Raw genomic sequence first — 13393 nt, forward strand, 5'->3', positions numbered from 1 at the left:
ACATACAAACCTGTCTGTTGTTCTGGTTCTGTCCAAAAGCCCACAGGGATCCAGTTCACAGTTTTTAACAGCATGTTTTTATTCTATGTATTATATTTATTTTTATTCTATGTATATTGTGTGTCTTGCTGCTGATACACTCTCATTTCCCAGTTTGGGATCAATAAAGAATATCTATTATATTCTATAAATAACAGTTACACTTGACAGCCACTGGATGGCAGCAAACACTTGAGGATGAAAGAGATTCATCCTCAGTTAAATTCACATGAAAAACACCTGGAAAAGGGTTCATTTTCATGTTATTTTTTCTTTTTTTCTCCAACAGAAAACGTAACGATGATGATAACAATACCAATATGTTTTTAAATGGATCTTCAGCTCAATTTTTATTCACATTTTTTAAGTAAAGTAAATTAATTCAGATTGAAATGAAACATTTAAAGAGACTCTTGGTTTCATTACCTTCATTTCACATCCATTGCAGTGTCTTTATATACATGTATATCTTTCTACAACACACGTATGCAGTACCTATGGTGACACATGTCGTCCTCAAGGGGGCAGTAAATGATCAGGTGCATCAGTGAGCTGTGGAGTACAATGCAAACACCACATTCATATAAATATACATGATTAAACTGCCACTTTATTAGGTACACTTGTTCAATTTACTCAGTAAAAATCACATGGCAGTTAACTCATGTGAACGTGAACAAGATGGAAGACTGAAATTCAAATTGAGCACCACAGTGAGGAGGAAAAGTGACTTTGAGTGAGGTGTTGTTGCTGGACTGGAGTATTTCAGAAATGCTATGTCGGGATTTTCACTCAAGTGTTTACAGAGAAAGAAAATAAAAAATATAATATCAGAGGAAATATCCAGCGAGCAGCAGTGGAAATGTCGTGTTAATGCCAGAGGTCAGAGGAGAGCGACCAGACTGGTTCAGAATGATGGAGAGGACAACTGTAAAGTCTCTTCAGGAGATGAATGTGAAGATGAAAGTCAGCTTTTTTGTCCACATTTAACCCGAGTGAGACACGGTGAGAGACAGAGAGAGGACACACAGAGTAAAAGTAAGTGATGGAGGACACTTGGAGACAGATGAAAAACCAGGAAGATTCTTATTCAAATATCAAATATTATTGTGTTTGACACAGAGACACAACGCACAAGCGAAGAGGGACACATGAGACAGAAGGATGACTGAGTGTGTGTGTGTGTGTGTGGGGGGGGGGGGACGGGGACGACACAGCTGGTCCCCGTGGACTCTTATCAGGTGGAGGAGATTGTAGTCCACAGGGAGAAGAGGACGATCGATGAGGACAACGCTAACAAGAGGAAATGATCTGCTCCAAACAGGTCCTCCAACTTTAATGTCCTCCTGTGTCCTCGTCTGTCAACAGGTGACGCTCAGGAATACATATGTCGGATATAAACGTGGACATAATCTTCCAGTTTGCTTGGTGAAGCTAATCAGGAAGTTAGAATATATTGGACAGCCACCAGGGGGCGACTCCCCTGGTTACAAAAAACAACTAGTCTACTTCTCACTTTATAACGTCAGTTTCTGAGGACATCATGTCTCCATCACTAGTTTCAGATCTTCTTCTTTAGATCATAATGTACATTTCTTAAATTTTGTTCCACTTTAGATCAAAGTAGATGATTAAGTGTGGGACATATGAGTGGACACCGATGTGATTGACAGCTGGTATCGTCCAACAGGAGCCCGGTTACAGGCGACGCTGGACAAATCATGTGTCACGCGGCTTCAGATTCTTACGGGCGACGACATCACGACTAATTGTCTTTTGGGAAACACCTGCGTCAGGTCGCCATGACAGTGGGGACATCAGAGACAAGCATCCATGTCCATACCGGTGTATGTGCTACCACAGAGATGTTACCTTCAGGAGAGGCGGACAAGAGAGACAGAAGAGAGACACAAAGACATAAACAGACAAGGTTTGTTTCCATCAGCCTGTCTCTGTCTCTATGTCTCTCTCTCTCTCTGTCCATGTGTCTGTCTCCCTGTGTCCAAGCAGCCCATGTGTGAGTTGTTTTGTGAAAACTGTTAACCTTAAGGACAGATGGACAAGAGAGACAGAAAAAAGACACAAAGACATAAACATACATCAAAAGATACAAGGTCTGTCCATGTGTCTCTGTCTTCTTGTGTCCATGTGTCTCTCTCTCTCTGTGTCCACATGTCTCTGTCTGTCCCCCTGTGTCCACATGTCTCTGTCTGTCCCCCTGTGTGTGTGAGTTGTTGTTGATTCTGAGGTAAAAGGGAAGGAACTCACGTCAGGACATTTCTGCCTCAAATTAATTATATTTTTAGGCAAAGAACAGAAGCAGAACTAATCTGTATATAATCTGGAATATAAAACCTGACAGTCCACAGCAAACGTGCCCTGAGCTTCATGTCCACAGGCCACACTGTCTCCACTCCACAGCAGCAGCAGCAGCAGCAGCAGCAGCAGCAGCAGCAGCATCCACCGTGAAATAGTTTTAACCCTGTGAGAGTCAAACACATAAAAAGGTCCCAAAATGGAGGAACAGGGAGTTTGCAGTGCGTGTCCATCATGACTCAGCAGGATTCTTCCCAGAATCCAGTGCTGCTCTTGTTGAGTACGACCTGTAGGACGTCAGAGGACGAGATGTCCCACTCTGTACGATGACCACGTTATTACCACTGTTGTGTTTTCAGACACAGACTCAGTCACTGGTCCTGCTGTGTTTCTGTTAGACATTCAGACCTGTAGAGTCCTGATGATGTCCTGTTTCATCTGAACACAATCCTCATCTCCTCTCCACACCTAATTTCCTCAGATAATGGTCCATCGTTTCTAAGCTCCCCAAAGCTCCCGGTCACTCAGACCTATCGTGTCCTGATGACGTCTTCTCTTATCTCCTCATGAACTTGTCTCATAGCTCAGACCTGGCGTCCTGATGAGGTCCTGTTTCCTCCAACCTCTGACCTCAGTCCTGATTTCCTCCTTGTCTCCTTGTCTCCTTGCCTCCTTGCCTCCTTGCCTCCTTGCCTCCTCGCTCAGGCCCACTCTCGTCTCGCTGCAGCGCGGGGAAACGTGTCACAGCAGCGTGCCGGGCTGCGGGCTGTGTGCAGCAGCACAGAATGGTAGCAAACGACAAATGGTCGCCGCTGCTCTGCTTCGCCAAAACAAATTACTCAGAGCTGCTGCTGGTGTTTACAGCCCCGAGAACATTCTCTGCCATTTCCCCCACCACTGTCACGATTTGATCAAGTCTGACAAGTGCACAACAATAGGTGACCTTACACACACACACACACACACAGAAATGTCTGTTATCTGACTTTAACGGTAAATTAAAGGAATAGTTTTTTAGTTTTTTTGACACACAAATCAATTTTAGCCACTTGTCTCTCTGTGTCCACGTGTCTCTGTCTCTCTGTGTGTCCACTGCTTTATCTCACTCTTAATCAGCCCTTTTTCAACTGGTAATTGACCCTCGTGTCTCTCGGTAAAACCTCTCACTCTCCCACACCAAAGTCCATTGAGAAAATCAATGTTTTTAGCTCGTGGGGACACACAACTGCTGGTCTACTGCTGCCTGGTTTCGGTACATTTTTGTCACCGAGGTAAATCTGAACAAAGGTTTTCAAAGCCTGAAGTCACAAACTAACATGTTAGAAGTTAGTGATGGAGGCAGCAGTGGATCAATAACTCTTGTGTGCTGTGACGTAAAAATCGCTGATTTTCTCTATGGACTTTGGTGCAGGGAGAGTGAGGGAGTTTACAATGTGACACAAACTTGAGTTTCCTGTTGGAAAAGGACGTTTTAATGGCCAATTAACTGTTTCATAAGAGTCCACCGAGGTCTCTGAGATGTAAATCTCATCACCCACTCATGTCCTCAACAATATAATGTTATTATGAATGAAATAGTGTGGGCATGTGTGTGTGTGAGCGGCCTGTTGACTTCATGAGTTCCTAGTGGAGTCGCCCTCTGGTGGACAAAGTCTCAGAGCCTTCAGATTCGTCAGAATCCTCCTTTTCTCCCCCCCGCTGTACATTGGGTTGATGAGCTGTTGTTTTATGGCCGTGCGCAGCCTGAAGGTCCGTGAGTCGACCAGGACAGAGCAGCCTCAGTTCATTAGAGGAGCTACTGACTCGTCCTAACGCGGGCTAATTAAAACCCTGAACCAGAACAAGAGGACACATTATTCATATTCACATTAACGAGCTGCATCGGGGCAATCTAAGCGCCGATGTGTTTGCGCCGCTGCTCCCCCGGTTATTTTGAGCAGCAGTTTAAAATTGCATTTGTCACAGTTGAGGTCCGGCCGGGGCCTGGCTCCCGGCTGCATCACAAACCTTTTACCTCGCTGTCAGCTGACGTGATGTCTCTGAACTCTGCAGGGGTGGCCTCGCATGTGCTCGCTGGGTTGGTTTGTTTCGTTCACATCAAATGTTCACTTCAAAATAAATAAACTAAACTAAACTGAAATAGACATAAATGTAGCTCCCTCGTGGCAAGAAACATCACACGCCGATGTGACCTAGTTCAGACCTGCACGTAATCAGCTTAAAGCTTGACAGTTCAATGATACACAACACGTGTGTTTGTGTGAGTAAGAGTCAGGTATTTTTTTTTAATAAGAAACTCTAATCCAGTACATGTGTATGGATATAAAGCCACAATCTGACCTCTGTTGACCTTTGACCCTGAGTTAACCTCACCTAATATAATCTACCATATTTTAAGAGCACCTGTATTGCTTTATCTCACTGTTATTAGGCATTTTTCAACAGGAAATTTAAGTTCCTGTTGTTTTGTGATCCGCTCACTCTCCCACACCAAAGTCCATTGAAAAAAATCAGCGTTTTTAGCTCAAGGGGACACAGGGGGCGCTGGTCCATTGCTGCCTCTATTGGTGATTTTGTGTCACTTAAGTAAAATATAAAAGACACAATTTCCACACTAAAGCCACAAAATAACATTTTATAATAACTTACTGACGGTGGCAGCAGTGGGTCAACAACTCCCAAGTGCCCTGATGTGAAATCGCTGATTTTCTCTGTGGACTTTGGTGTGGGAGCGTGAGTTGGTTTACAAAAGTGACACAAACTTACATTTCCTGTTTGAAAAAGGCTTAATGACACTGGTACATTTCCTGTTTGAAAAGGTGAGATTTAAGAAGTGAGAAAAGACAATTAACATGTTTCCACGACATACTGTGTGTGTGTGTGTGTTTATCTTATCAGGCTTTACAAAATGCATTATTTAATCTTCTTCTGTGTTGTTGAGTTAAAGTGATTGATTTTGTATCACATATTTTAAAGAAAAAAACCCGCTAGTATCAATAATTGTGTAAAAGTCACAAAATAGACCGTTTTTATTGCATTTTTGTTCATAAAACGAACCAAGTGAACATTGAACCGTGACGTATTTCCAAAATCACAGATTCAATCTGTTTTTTAAAAATAAAAGTACCTTTTGCTCAGGTGTGCTTATAGAGTTGGTGGAAATTAAAAAAAATACAATACTTACTATAGATTGTGCTGAAAAAGAAGGATAGTAGACACTGTATATTTCTTAAAGCCTCTGTATATACGTTTTTAACATAGTAATGTTCTCATAGTAGTGTTCGAATGGTTAAAATAATCTCAAATCCAGGTCACTAATATGGTAAACAACATACATCCATTATAACAGAGATTGTAAAGCCCACACACACAATAAACAGAGATTAACAATGGAGTTCAGAACATTTAACATTACTATAACTTAACTGCAGGATCATGCAATGCATTCTGGGAAACTCCAGAAACCACAAACCCCACAAAAACAACAATTTGCCTTGTACCTGATGCATCCTGATGGTGGCGCTGATCACAGGCCTGAGGTGTAATGGTGGACAATAATGGAGCTTATGTAACACTGTGTTTTCTTCAGGTAGAAAGAAATTAGGTTTTCTTTGTTACATGTCTTCTCTTGTAATGGATTGCTGCAGAATCACGGTAACAGTGTGTTATTCTTATTCAGGGACACATTCCACTTATCTCTTCACCTTAAAGGCAGTTTAAAGGAACAGTTCAGATTACATCACTTCGTTTTTAACCTATTAAACACACATTCCTATACAATAAATTAAATAGCAGCATTCTGCACAAAAGAAATAGAGAAAAAGGTGTAACTAGGTGACTAATGTTACCTAATGTCAGCGTGTGATTTACAAAACAAAAACCCTTAAAATCAAAGCAATAAAACACATTTATCTCCAGACAAAACATCACTCTATCTTCATATATGTGATCATTTTAATTCCCCTGTGCGGCAAAATGTGGCAGAAAACTCCCTCCCTCTGCGCTCCATCTGTCCGTCTCTGTTACATTAATGTTGCTGATGACTGGTGAACTTTGACCCCTGGATTCAGCTCCGGGGACAGAGCAAAAAACCAATGAACCAATCTGCACCGAGTCATGAAGAGACTCATAACGATCAGATCGGCCTCTGGCAACGAGAGATCAATCAGTTATTGATGAAATATGAAGGATTTGACGCGCACACACACACACACACACACACACACACACACATAGATAATAAGAACCACTTTAACGTAATTACTCTGTACAATAAGAGTCTATAGATCAGAATGAAATGTCAGTATTCACTCATGTGTGTCCGTCACATCATTTCTACAGTGAGTTTGACTTTAAGCTCAATATTCACGTGCAGACTGCTCTGACTCACCTGCACAATCTGCCAAATGAAACGTTTTGTCAGCTAACATCCGTTAATATCTTAAAAATTTTATTTTAACAATAAACGACAACCCAGTCAAAGCCGGTACATTGAAAACACCCACCTTTCTCTTATTATTATTAGTATATAAATAATATAACATATAAATCACATGTCTCAGAGGTTTCCTGTATGTTTATATATCTATATATATATATATATGTATAAAATCTAAAAATCTAAACGTTAAATGATCGTTATCTTGTTTTTTTTCTAACTACCTCACGATCGACCGCACTGTGAGAAATACATGAAAAAATCCATAAAGTGTTTACTGCTCATCTCCAAACGCCTGTCAATCACTGCTCTCACACACACACACACACACACACACACTGGTTTCCATGACCTCAGAGGACATTACATTGACTTGCATTCATTTCCTGGAGACTTAATCTAACCTTAACCATAATTACTACTGACCTAATCCTAATCCTAAATGTAACTTTAACCAAACTTTAAAACATGACTTCACCTTAAAATGTAGTCATTTATGTTAAGGCGTCTTGATTTTTGTCCCCATTTTGACCCCTCTTTGAACGGAGCCGTTCCTTTCAAAGAGCCGTCACTATTTTGGATCTTTGTATAAAATGTGACTTTGTGTAAATAAAGCTCCTTTAAAAACACCTTTTTATTTGTGGCACAATAAAAAACTAAGCAGGCTACAATTAACTTCCATGCAAAAAACTAAAAATATATTAATACAGAAACACTTGCACTTCCTTCGGTTCATAGCTACAGTCTGACACTCCGCACAGAGTACCCCACGTGTACTCTGCTGTGCTCCTGCTCTCCTTCTCAGTGGAGTAGCAGGAGGAGCTCGTGTGTGCATGCTCTGTGCGCCACAGCGATTTAAAAAAGAATAAAAAAAAGAAAAGAGAGCTTCTCAACTGCCACTTGGTTCCCAATCGTTCATGTTAAAGAGCCGTTCAATAGATTTGGTTCGTTCATGAACATCACAACTCTAGTCCCCATGAGGAAGACAAGTCCCTTATAATGTGACTGTGTGAACAGATTCATGTCCTCACAACATGAGGAATACCAGGTACACACACACACACACACACACATATTGACACAATTCTACTTTCCGTACCATTAAAAACAGACAAATAAATTAATATCATGACCCGGATATAATTGTATCTTGGGCCGGATGTGGCCCACGAGCCTCGGGTTGGACAGAGGCCTGGAAGAGCAAAAGCATTATTACATGAACATGAAACATGACATTTACAAATCCCACAACAAAAGCCACAATTCTGTCTTCACACACACAACCACCACTTCCTTACAACCTGGCTTTTCAAAATAAGAGCCACTGACTGTCTTCTTTTTACGGCTTCTTATATCAAAAGTTTGTCATGATGTTCACTGTATGAAATAAAACAAAATAAACGTTTTAATGTCATTTCACAGGCTTGTTTGTTAAATATAATGTTAGATAATTGTTATGTGTCTTAGTGTCAAAAGAGGAAATAAAAGAATATGACGTACATTCATTTTTGTCCCGAGCTTTGTAAAACGTCTTTCACATGATTGTAATGATGGTAACTGTCCCTTTCAAGTTTGTGAAGGAGTGAAAATGTGCTCTCCTCAGCACAGGTCAGGCTGACGTGTGTCACACAGGAAGAGCTTTGTTTGTCAGTGAGATAATTATCACTGTCGCGATGGTGGGAGGTTGTGTCCAACTTTCTGGTTAAATCAGCATCTTCTCTTTTAATCACCGCTGAGCTGAGGCACGGAAATGTGTCAGTGAAAGCCTGATGCTGTGATTATTGAAGAGGAGGAGGAGGAGGAGGAGGAGGAGGAGGAGAAAGAACATGATGAGTTCTGTTTCTGTCAGAAGTGTAGAGCTGACACAGAGGACGTAGTTTTCATGCTATAACGAGAACGTTGTCGGTTTTTAACGAGTGGCTTTCCTCGTTATAACGAGACAGTCTCTCGTTAAGTTATAACAACATTAAAGTCGAGTTTATTGACTCATTACTGTGTGAGGGGTGAGTGACAGAAATGATGGAAGTGTAGAAAATGACACAGAGGAGAGAGAAAAAAACAGAAATCTGAGAAAATGATCTCATTAAAAAGCGAGAAGCGGCTCAGACCTCTTTTCTTCTCTCAGTCTCATCCTGCAGATAAAGGCCTCAGAGGACGTTGTTTTCCCACTTTCTAGATTCAGATTTCATGAATTCTCAAGTGCGGCGCCTCCCGAAGTTTGTAATTCCAAGTCGTTTAAAAAAAACAACTCTTTAGGTCCGAACGCTTTGTGGACTCACATTATTGATTATGGACGAAAACACGTAGAAACAAAGTCAAAGACAAAACTATTCAACTGCTAAAAGGCCTTTATTAACTCATAGAACACAGAGCAATTAAGCTGCTTTTATACATTACTTCTTTATAAAGCCTGAAGATGTGGCCTTTATTAACTCATAGAACATAGAGCAATTAAGCTGCTTTTATACATTACTTCTTTATAAAGCCTGAAGATGTGACCTTTAAACAGTAGGGACGGGAATCGGTATCAGAATCGATCTGAAATTGGTCAAAATCACTGGATCAGATATCAAACATTTAAAAATGGAGAATCTGATACAATCCAAAAATCCTATATGTATATCAGTGGCGAACCGTGAGCACTACAGCTGGGCCTATTTATACATGTATACATATATATATGTATATATATATATATATATATATATATATATATATATATATACACATATATATGTATATATATATATATATATATATTTACATTTTTTCGCTGAGTCATGTTTGGGAGAACTATATTTGTTCCACATTTGGGGAATTGTGTCTTTGAAATGTGCAGTTAACACAGCTTCAAAGTTCATAATGCCATAAATTATCATAAAGAACTAATATTGGTATCGGTAGATCCTTGAGTTTTTGATATCTTGTAAAAAGTACCTTAAAGGTGATATTTGAGTAAAAGTACAAGTATGTAACCAGAAAATGACTTTGGGTGAAAAATGATGTCGTGTAAAGCAGTTCATCAAGACTAGAAAAGCTCTATATAAATACAGACCATAATACCAACGCTTCTTCTTCTGATTTTGTTTGGTAGTAACGAGTAACAAGGAGAGTTCAGTGACCTCAGTGTGTGACGTCACACATGAGGTCAGTTCCTCTGTCCCTGTGACCGTCCTCCCACAGAGAGGTTGACTCTAGCTCTCCCTGTGTGTGTGTGTGTGTGTGTGTGTGTGTTGTCATGTGCAGCAGTGAGATTAAACATATCTTCCACCGTCCGTCCATTCATCTCTATCTCTGAACAATAAAGTCATTAGTGCCTGAAACAGTGAGTCCTAGAGGACAGGCCTCATTAAACACACGCACACACACACAAACACAGTGTGTGTGCGTGTGTGTGTGTGTGTGTTTTTCTGGAACATGGCCTTGTCTTCATGTCCCTCGCTCCCTGAATAAAATAACATAATATTATAGTTAAAGTGTGTCTCACGTCTTTGAAACGTGTGGTTGTTTGAGGTACTGACCGGAGATGAGAGCGGCCCCTAGTGCTGAGAACCAGCAAAGAGACACCTAATGATTATTCACCTAACAACATCTACACTATCTTACATCTACAAAAGCTTAAACGGCTTTATTTTGCCCTTGGACAAACTTTGTAAAAACAAACACTCCCACACCAAATCCCACAGAGAAAACCAACGATTTTATATCACAGCACACAGCAGTCGTTGATCCACTGCTGCCTCCATCAGTAAATTAAAGAAGTGTTATTTTGCGACTTCTGTGTCGGATTTACCGCAGTGACACAAACTGACCACACGAGGCAGCAGCGGGCCAGCAGCTCCTGTGTCACTGTGAGCTTAAAACGTTGATTTTCTCTGTGGAGTTTGGTGTGGGAGAGTGAGCGCTTTACAGAGAGACACAGATTCACATTCTTGGCCATGTTTTCATGCTTTTCTGAACTGTCTCTTTAAGCCTTTTGTTTTCATGACGCAGATTCAGGTTTTAATGAGTGTGTGAGTCTCTTTGTTGTCGATCTGTGTGTGGGTGTGTGCATGTGTGTGTGTGTGAAAGAAATCCAAGGTGAGACGAGGGAATTCTAAAAGAATCTGCTTCATTTAGAAACATCTAATTTATGTCGTCTGCTTCTCATCCACAACTGTCAGAATCTACACGTCCTTTTGTGTGTGTGTGTGTGTGTGTGTGCTGAGAGATGCTGTCACACACAGATAAGCATTAAAAATAGTGAGCAGAGCAGAAGTGATGATGTTCATTAACAAGCAGCGTCGTTCAGAGATCAATAAAAGTGATTGATCGCTTTAATCGGAATTTTTCTTTTTACATCCGGAAAGAAAACAGGACAGGCGAGAATCAGGGAACAGTGAGGAGGAGGAGGAGGAGGAGGAGCAGGAGGAGCAGGAGGAGCACAGTGGTGTGGTGGTTAGCACTGGTGCTTCACAACAAAAAGGTTGTGTGTTTAAATCTTGGTTGTACCTGAGCTTCACATGACCTCATGATCTCCAGTAATGTCCCCGAGACTCAGTTGTGACTTAGACTTGACTAAGTTGTGACTTAGACTTGATTCAATTGTGACTTAGACTTGACTAAGTTGTGACTTAGACTTGAATTAGTTGTGATTTAGACTTGACTTAGTTGTGATATAGACTTGACTTAGTTGGGATTTAGACTTGACTTAGTTGTGACTTAGTTGTGACTTAGACTTGACTAAGTTGTGACTTAGACTTGACTCAGCTGTGACTTAGACTTGACTCATGTGTGACTTACTTGTGACTTGGACTTGACTTAGTTGAGACTTAGACTTAACTCAGTTCTGACTTCGACTTGACTAAGTTGTGACTTAGACTTGACTTAGTTGTGATTTAGACTTGACTTAGTTGTGACTTAGACTTGACTAAGTTGTGACTTAGACTTGACTAAGTTGTGACTTAGACTTGACTCATGTGTGACTTACTTGTGACTTGGACTTGACTTAGTTGAGACTTAGACTTGACTGAGTTGTGACTTAGACTTGACTCATGTGTGACTTAGTCTTGACTAAGTTGTGACTTAGACTTGACTCAGTTCTGACTTATTTGTGACCTAGACTTGACTAAGTTGCAACTTAAAATTGACTCAGGTGTGACTTCGACTTCAGACTAAGTTGTGACTTAGACCTGGCTTGAACCTGACTTGTGTGACTGACAACATTCCTGCATTTGGACTTAACAACGTGACATGGATGTGAGTTGGAAACAAAGTAACATCAGAGTTGTCTGCTTTGTTTTCATGTTCAGTAAACAAACCTCAAATACCTTCACTCGTCCTTGTTGTCTTCATGAACTCTCTCTCTCTCTCTCACACACACACACACACACACGCACACGTACACACACACAGATGACAGCTGTGTTATCAGTGTTGAAACAGACAAATCAATCCGCCCTGACAACCACACTATTAACTGCTTTATTAGTCGCTGTGACGACCAACTCATCTGGAGAAGTCAAGTGTGAAGAGACTCTCTGTGTGTATATGTGTGTGTGCGTGTGTGTGTGTGTGTATGTGTGTGTGTGTAGACTGATTGGTCTGATTAAACTATCCAGGGAGGATCAGAGTGTCACTGCTGCATATCTCGCTTGACCCTAATGAGAGTTAGTCAGTCTCTCCCTCTCTCTCTCTCTCACACACACACACACGCACACACTGCACCTGCCTCCTGAAGCTCCTCCCTCAACTGCTCAATTGTTCTTTGAGAGGTCATAAGTCCCACCCCCTCATTGTCAGCAGATAGGAAATGTTCTCATCACACTAATTTATGTTTTAATTAGTTAAAATTATTGATAGAAAACCATGATTGACAGCTGACATTGTCTCCTGATTGGTCAGGAGAGTGTGTGAAGTGAGGCTAAACCCCGCCCACTCTACTGGTCTACTGGTACAGTCCGTGCATGAGCTTCAAAAACTGAAGCACATTGGCTATAAATCTTCAACCGGAGACAGTGTGTGTGCGTACGTGTGTGTGTGCGTACGTGTGTGTGTGTGTGTGTACGTGTGTGTATGTGTGCGTGTGTGCATATACCCATCGATTGTATAACTCAGGTTAACTCAGCTGGGCCAGAGAGAGCGAGAGAGAGAGAGAGAGAGTGAGGGGTTGGAGGAGAATTATTTGGTGCCCCCTTTCCTCTCGCTCTCTCTCTCTACACACACACACACCCACACGCACACACACAGACACACAGACACACAGACGAAATCAATAGTGTAAGAGGAACATGGGCCGACAGACTGATTGTTTCCAGCTTAGATGCAGAGGCAGAGAAAATAGCTTTTGTTATTGACTCAACACCTGATCACACTCACTGTATTCTGCCTCACACCTGTGTGTGTGTGTGTGTGTGTGTTCACAGTCTGCAGGAATCTGCCTCACATTTTTCACATCTTTGGAGCAAGTTCACTGTCTGTTCCTGCTCTTATTTATTCTTATATTTATTTTCTATCATATTCTAACATTAAAGGGAGGCTATAAGAATGTACAATATAGAGTCTTATATCCTTTTTTTCAGCACAACCTACAGGTGAAAATAAGTACTAAAATTTACTAAT

Source organism: Solea solea, chromosome 19, assembly GCF_958295425.1.
Source record: "Solea solea chromosome 19, fSolSol10.1, whole genome shotgun sequence".
NCBI lineage: Eukaryota > Metazoa > Chordata > Actinopteri > Pleuronectiformes > Soleidae > Solea > Solea solea.